This window comes from Eptatretus burgeri, chromosome 4, assembly GCF_056783735.1.
Source record: "Eptatretus burgeri isolate ZD-2024b chromosome 4, Ebu_testis_v1, whole genome shotgun sequence".
NCBI classification, from domain to species: Eukaryota; Metazoa; Chordata; class Myxini; order Myxiniformes; family Myxinidae; genus Eptatretus; species Eptatretus burgeri.
Genome location: NC_140964.1, coordinates 138,543,340 through 138,549,857, shown reverse-complemented (window position 1 = coordinate 138,549,857; position 6,518 = coordinate 138,543,340). Strand labels below are relative to the sequence as shown.

The following is a 6,518-nucleotide window of genomic DNA, read 5'->3' as shown; positions in this document are numbered from 1 at the left end:
TGATAATGAGCTGTTTCAATTTTTTTTCCATCGAACAGTTTTGGATATATCGAGGTCCAATTTTTTTTTGTTTTTCCAAATGTGGTAACCACATCAATTTACCAGTGACGTCATAATTATTCCTAAAAAATTCTACACGAGTAGAATATGGCGAAGATTTCGTGACATTCGGACCAACGGTTGCCGAGCAAATGAACATGAAGGCGAATAAACCTGCGAAAAGCTTCCGGGAAAACGGATAACAATGGGATCACGCCGAGTTTGCTGTGAGCACTCCTCTTCCTCTCTTTCTCATAACCGTGCAACTTCAAGATTCATCCGAACAGTCAATGACTGGTGTCTTGCTCCGTGGTGCAGGCACATTCACAGCACACCTCCCGATGGCTGCTGCATCAAAGCTGCGAGTGATCTCTTCCCTGATCCCCCAACATGTCAGCGATAACATCAGCAAGCCTGGAGAAAGAACAGATCTAAATTTCACCGAGTACTATATCAGGATTTAAAGTTTCAATCACTGCAGAATCTTTGGAGGAAGGTTGTCTTGCTTAAACTCCTCGAGAAGATTCTCCACATGCATTTGTTTTTGTTGGTTGTTGTGTGTTTTAATAAATGACTCAAAGGTGAAGAAGGAATTGAGATTCTCTGTGACAGCAGATAAACTGAAACTGGTGAAGCAGTGAATGGAGGACATCGAATGGAGTTTGTTCTTGACAAATGTGCCAATGCACATTTGTATAAGGAAAGCAATAAGAACAGACATCTCGATTGATCAAAGTACAACAATACAGGAACGAGAAAACGAAGCATCCTACAAATACCTTGGTATAGAAGAAGGCCCCCCAAGTACAACATCAAAAAAATGCATAAAATAATTATTATAATCAGAAAGAGTACCGATGCAGAATAAGACTAATTCTGAAGTCATCCCTCTCTTCAAGAAACAAAACCAAAGCTATTGTTACGGTTGTGAGGGTAGATGGAAGAATTTAATAGGGAATATAGCATTGTGTAGAGTTACTTGGTGTTGGATGTGTGGAAGGCATCTCGATGTTACTAAGTAGGGAACCTGTGAGCTTAAGTGTTACGTGCCACCACATGAGGGGGTGTGTCGTGTTAATGATCTGGGGTTTAAGATTAAGCTTCCCCAGTATGTAATCACTGCTCTGTGATTTTTTCCCTATTTTTGTATATTTCAAGATCGGCAAAAAAGGTGGGGAACACATTCCTGAAGCCAGAAGCGAGCTGAGCAGGCAGAAGCCCCGCCTTCCCAGATTTCGTGCAAGCAGGCCGTGCCCCAGAGGCGGAGGATTGTTAGGTGTGACGCCTGAAAAGGAAGAGGGCGTGAGAGGCTTCCGACAAAATAGAACGAGAGATCGGCAGAACGCACGCATGAGGTCAGTGTGAGGAACGCACAAGGCAGAGTTGATTTCAGAAGAGAATCAGAGTTAGGAGTTCAGGGCTGGCACATTTTGAGAGGCATCGGACTTCGTCAGCTGGCACTTTTTGAGAGGCGAAAGAGCGAGGAAGCGGGAGTTCAGGGTGAGCACACGCACAAAGCCAGATGCTGGCCTTTGGGTCTTGGTTTCATCATGAGAAACGGACCCTGAGCCCCATGTATGTCATTGCAGGTTGGTGAGGACGATCAATGCATGAAGCAGTTACACGTTTGAGCCTTGGTGTTGAGTGCCGCTCGTGGAGTGCCTGGTTTAATTTTGTCCTGCTGCGAGAGAAGTGACAGCGCCATTTGCGCACGTCTGCACGTGCAAATAGAAGCGCCTCCATTCCAAGTAACACAATGACCAGCTCTGGGCCAAGTTCAGTACAAGAATAGTTGAAAGGAAGAGATTTATTATCTTGCCAAAACGAAGTTTTTGCAAGATATCTTAGTCAGCTTGTCTGTTTTTTTTTTTTTTTTTGTCTGTAATCACGTGTCGATCACTCTGCAGAGCACAATTATCATTGGAAATTTTTGGAACTTTGCATATCAGTCCTATAGAGGTCCCTTTCAGCGCATAAAATTTTCAAGGTCAAAGGTCAAGGTGACTTTGTCGCAAATCAGGGGAGTCGACGAAACCCTTATTTTTTGAGTAATTTTGATCGGATCGTCTTCAAACTTCATGGCAATATCGTTCATAGTCTGGCGCTCAGCTGATTAATTTTTGGTGGCGATCGGCCTTGACCTTCATGATTAGCGCTGGAGGTCGAAAGTTTTTGGCCCCAAGGTCAAATTTTGAAATCTTAGATACCATATCGAGTAATACCTGATATGAAAGCGCTTGATAAGTGCTTTCCAGATCTGTCAAAGGTTTGACGCTCTGACGTCATTTGATGACGTCATGACGAAAAAACGGATTTTTCATGAAAATTTTATTTCCTCAGTTCTCATCAAAATCTCCTGATATTTCATGTACAACGGTCCTGGAGAGATACCATTAACCATACGAAAATATAAAGGTCAAGGTCACAAAAAGGTCAAGCATCAAGGTCGACGAAACCCTTATTTTTTGAGTAACTTTTATCAAATAAATAAGTCACTCATGTTCACATTTTGGCAAGATACTGGTCACCCTGGGGGTGACATTGGTTTTTTTTAATTTTGTTTCCTCATTGTCTGTATTTGAGTCAATGTGAGAGGCACCTCGACTTTAGGATTTATTTCCTTTATCATTATTATCAATACCTTTTGAATTATTGTCCTTTGTAAATATTTGATTATTTTCATTAAATGTATTCCTTTTAAGAGGCTGCATCGATGTATTTGTCGTGGGGTTCGAGTATAAATCCCCTGTTCATCCATTTCATTTTCTGTGTTCCTCCGCCCCTTAGCTATTGTGCCCCATGCCCTTTGAGCACGTGTTAAAATCTCCGAGGATTAACGTGTCTGCCTCCTGTTAATAAGGAACCGCTCGGCTCTCCCGGGGGGGGGGGGTGGCGATGTTAACCCCCCCTCCCATCACCGCAAGTTGGGTCGGAGGGTTAACCTGGGCCAGTCACCCCCGCGACACAATAAACCAACTTGTAGTATGGGCATTAGACCGTGTACCGTGCTCTTGTTTTGTTTAGTTTTGTGACCCACCTCGTGTATCTACCTGTATTTATAATACGTTGTGTGAAAATATTATAGAAATCGTATCTGAAACTTGTCAAGCACCAAAATTGCACATTTTTTTCAAAATATGGAAAAAATGAAGGAGGAGGAGGAGAAAGGAAACAATAAAAAGGGGTGAATGAAGTAAAAGTGGTTGTTATTGAGCGTTTTAATCGCACTTTCAAAGAGAGACGACATCAAAAATTCACTCCACTTGGTTCTCAACAATGGTTATCTTTAATTCAGGACATTGTAGATAAGTACAATGATATGATTCACACCTCAACAAAAATTAAACCATCAGAAACGTTCACAAAATTAAAATATGAAAAGGAGATTAATGTCAGAAAGCCGAAGTTCAAGGTTGGTGAAATTGTAAGAATATACAAGTGGAAATCTCATTTTGAAAAAGGTTATACCAAGCGATGGACAAATGAACTTTTCAAAATTGTTGATGTCGTCGGTCCAGTTCCTTGGACTAACAAATTATGTGATTTAAAGGGGGAAGCGATTTTAGGTTCATTTTATTCACAGGAATTACAAAAGACAAAGATAAATTGAAAAAAACCCTTGAACTTACAAATTATGTGATTTAAAGGGGGAAGAGATTGTCAGTTCATTTTATTCACAGGAATTACAAAAGACAAAATGAAATTTCTTTTTTGACTCCACCCCCTTTATGACTCCGGCACACAAGCACCACACACACAAGCCCCACCCACACAAGCCCCACCCATGCAAACCCCACCCATGCAAACCCCATTCACACAAACACCACCCACACAAGCACCACACATACAAGCCCCACCCACACAAATCCCGCCCACACAAATCCCGCCCACACAAGCCCACCCACACAAGCACCACGCATACAAGCCCCACCCACACAAGCCCCACCCACACAAGCACCACGCACACAAGCCCCATCCATGCAAACCCCATTCACACAAATCCCACCCACACAAACCCCATGCACACAAACCCCACTCACACAAACCCCACCCACACAAACCCTACTCACACACACCCCACTCACACAAACCCCACCCACACAAACCCCACCCACACAAACCCCACTGACACAAGCCCCACTCACCGACCCACTCACCGACCCACACAAGCCCCACCCACACAAGCCCCACCCACACAAGCCCCACCCCTCTGTGTGCCCCCACCTTTGACCCACCAATCCCCTCATCGCACCCCACCCTTCCCCACACTCACACGGGGAGAGGAGTGGGATGAGGGGGGTGGTGGGTCGTTGGGGGAGCACACCTATCCCCCAACCCCTCATCCCTCTCCCCTCCCCACCCCTTTACATCTCCTCTTCTTTTTTGTAATTCAAAATCAGATATTTATAAGGAAAGCACATATAATTATACAAGATTAAAAACACTGAACAAAATCTTCTTTCTCAGCAGTCTGATGGTTTGTGATTTTGAAACTCGGTCAACATATTCTGTTCAAAACAAAGAGGGAAGAACAATTAGGGTGTGTAAAGATGATTATATCATGATATTAATCAAATAATAAATAACACATTCACCTCCAGAAGATCGAGTGCCGTGTTTTGTTCATCCAGACAGGTGTTTAAACTGAAAAATAAAAAACAATAATGAGAGAGAGAGAGAGAGAGAGAGAGAGAGAGAGTGAGAGAGAGAGAGAGAGAGAGAGAGAGAGAGAGAGAGAGAGAGAGAGAGAGAGAGAGAGAGAGAGAGAGAGAGAGAGAGAGAGAGAGAGAGAGAGAGAGAGAGAGAGAGAGAGAGAGAGAGAGAGAGAGAGACAGAGACAGAGACAGAGACAGAGACAGAGACAGAGACAGAGACAGAGACAGAGACAGAGACAGAGACAGAGACAGACAATTTCTCTCCTTTGACTCGACTCATTCAAGGTCAGAGGACGTGAGAGGACTTTCTTCCATCCAACAATAATGTCATTCAATTACCTCCTGAACGATTGAATGAACTCCTCAGTCTTTAAGGAAGTCATTCATTTTTTGCCATTCCTCGTGATATTCAAAGGACTCATTTTCCAGATCATTTATCAACGATGTTCTTATTGTGGAAAACCTGTTAGAAAAAAAACATTCAATAATTATTGGTTGTATTGTGATTTAATTCTGTATGAAACAACAAATAATGAATTGGTTTCAGGATCTCACCTCTCATCTTGTGAAAACGATTGATCTGCAAGGTTGGAGTACTCTTCCAAATACTCCATTGTCTGAATAAAATAAAGTTGGCATTTGGCAATAAATAGGCCAAGTTTATGACATCATGGGAAATGACACAACAATGGGTTTTTTCGGGTAAGTCTCATAAAGGAAATGACTTCGGGCTTTCGGGGCTTGGTTCGGGTGTGAGGGCTGAAATAGAGATTTCATCTTTTCTTTCATTTAAAACTTACTTTTAAATATATTTTGATTAAAAGTTGTTTTGTTTGCTTTTAGCTAAACTTTGTTGTGTTCATGTTCTGATGATTTAAGATATAACCATGAGAGACGTGGACACAGAATACTTTGTCATTTCCACAGTACGACTGTGATCTTCAAGGGACTTCCCAATTTTACAGAACCGAAGGAGGGAGAGTGAACTTCCTTTTCTTTCGAGCTTGAAGAGATAAAGTGAATATACTCGATGGAAATGGATGTTAAAAGAAAATTAAATGAGTCTCAATTTTACATTTGCTTGGATGGGAGGAAAGGGGAGAGGGAAGGGGGGAGGGGAAAGTGGAGAGGGGGGGGGGAGGGAAAAGGGGAGAGGGGAGGAGAAGGGAAGGGGAAGGGGAGAGGTGGGAAGGAAGTGTGTCTCCCATTTTGAGACCTTGGTAGTTGGGGCAGAAAGTTTCTCCCTTTCCCCCATTCATTTGAATGTGCGTCCCAGAAACAACATTTATCATCTACTGTCGCCGAAGATCTGGAACACATGTTCACTCAATGTCCTCAGTGGGGAGAACCAGATCACGTGTTTCACTCTGTGTTCCAGAGTTCGGGATCCCCTGGTCGGGTGAACCGGATACACTTTATCAGTTGATCCAGAATCTCCATCGACTCTGTAAATCGGTCTTAAAATTAATAAAGGAAATGGAGGCGAACAGAATAAACTCCGTGACTTGTTTTATTTTACATATTTGGCTGGAATCGATGAGTTTGGGTTCATGGGGCCTCGAGGTTCTGATCGCGTCATGAAACCAAGAGGAAGAAGAAGAAGATCGAATTTTAAATCAAAATAATAAGAAGAATAATAATATGAGTTGTGAACAACTATAATGGAGATCAGTGATTGAAAGGAAAATAAAAATGATTATGAGAAGGAAGAAGAAGAATGATGTGAGTTAACCGGAAGTAGGCGGAAGAACTTCCGGGTTCATGTTCCTGTGACCCTTGTTCTCTCCAACCCGGGTCCTCGTGGTCGGGGAGGAAATGATGTGA

At 42.7% G+C, this 6,518-nt stretch overlaps 1 long non-coding RNA gene across 1 annotated transcript; it reads right to left on the bottom strand.

Moving 5' to 3' along the window:
- Window positions 1-4,332: 4,332 nt before the first annotated feature.
- On the bottom strand, window positions 4,333-5,495 carry LOC147029223 (uncharacterized). The gene is made up of 3 exons (XR_015056867.1): window positions 5,250-5,495; window positions 4,635-4,683; window positions 4,333-4,547 (listed from the first exon to the last, which is right to left on the bottom strand). It is a non-coding gene; the product is annotated as an uncharacterized LOC147029223 (long non-coding RNA).
- Window positions 5,496-6,518: the final 1,023 nt, after the last annotated feature.